Source organism: Castor canadensis, chromosome 3, assembly GCF_047511655.1.
Source record: "Castor canadensis chromosome 3, mCasCan1.hap1v2, whole genome shotgun sequence".
Classification (NCBI taxonomy): Eukaryota; Metazoa; Chordata; class Mammalia; order Rodentia; family Castoridae; genus Castor; species Castor canadensis.
In genome coordinates, this window is record NC_133388.1 from 162,936,570 (window position 1) to 162,937,964 (window position 1,395).

The 1,395-nt window shown below is 40.4% G+C and overlaps 1 non-coding gene across 1 annotated transcript; it reads right to left on the reverse strand.

Annotated features, from left to right (window-relative positions):
• Window positions 1–514: 514 nt before the first annotated feature.
• On the reverse strand, window positions 515–718 carry LOC141422087 (small nucleolar RNA SNORA73 family). Its single transcript, XR_012446740.1, has one exon. It is a non-coding gene; the product is annotated as a small nucleolar RNA SNORA73 family (small nucleolar RNA).
• Window positions 719–1,395: the final 677 nt, after the last annotated feature.

Below are 1,395 nucleotides of genomic sequence, written 5' to 3' on the forward strand. Positions count from 1 at the left end.
CCACTGGCTCACACTTGTCATCCTAGCTACTCAAGAGGCAGAGATCAGGAGGATTGCAAATAGTTCTGGAGAACTTGTCTCAAAAAAACCCATCACACACACACAAAAGGGCTGGTGGAGTGGCTCAAGCACTAAGTACACCTGCCTAGCAAGTGTGAGACCTGGAGTTCAAACCCCAGTGCCGCCAAAAAAAAAAAAAAAAAAGGAAAATTGCCTTGAAATTTTTTAGGAAGCACTGAAATTTTTCAGAAAGCAGAAATGGGTGAGTATATGTGAAACATTGCAAGTACTGGTTTTTGTGGTAAAACCAGTGCCTAAGAGATTACCCTCACCCACTCAAGACAAGTGAAAAAGACTAAAATATGCATTCTTAAGTGAAAGTATTTTATTTTTCTTGGAAAACAGTTTTAACTTCATTTTGTGGTACTGGGGTTTGAATTGAGGGTCTCACTGCTTACTAGGCAGGCACTTGAGTCACTCTGCCAGACCTCTTTTTTTTTTTTTTTCAGCATACATTTGTTTCCTGCATGGTTTATCTCCCCAGTCATTGTCCAGAGGACTCTGAGGAGTCATAGGAATATGCAGGCACAGACTCAAGGCCCGGCTTTTTCTCCAACGTTGTGGAAAGGGACTGTACATCATGGGGCAGAGCCCTGTGCTCCCATGTGCCACTAGGACAGAGCCCGGGGAGAGTGACCTCCCGGGGTGTCCACGTTGGACAGACCTCTTTTTTTAATTAATTAAGTAAGTAAGTAATTTTGGGTAAATCTTTTTAAACCCATAAAATCGGTCATCATAGTTCATTATCAGTAGTGAAGAACTTCTAGAGATTATTGGAAGACCCCAGAGCTTTTGCAATTGGTTCTTTAATTATATGGGTAACTAGTGATTAAAGCAGTTTCTTGGTCTAAGTTTCCAAATCCAACTTTCTGCTTGTTCAAATTGTCTTTATCACATAATAAGAAAGTAGGAGTTTTCGTAATACATGGTTGTCATTGTGCCATTTAAGGACTTCTAAAATAGTTTACCATTAATGAGAATAAAATATACCTTATTGCTTTGCATATAAATATCTGTCTTTGCTTTTGTTGGGTCTAGTCTATATAAGAAATGTTGAAAGAAGCTGGGTGTGGTGGTGCATTCCTGTAATCCAGCACTAGGAAGACTAAGGTAAGAGGATCATGAGTTTCAGGCCAACCTGAGCTACATAGTGTGACCCTACCTCAAAAAAATTGAAAGTACAGTAGGATCAAACCTTCATGTCCCTTGGATCTACTTTCATTTCATTGCTGAATGCAACTGGACACCAAGCCTTGGTGCTTTGGTGAGGCAAGATTGCATCCATGTGATCTCGAGGCCAATAAAGCTGAAGAACACTTGAACCTCTGCATCCTA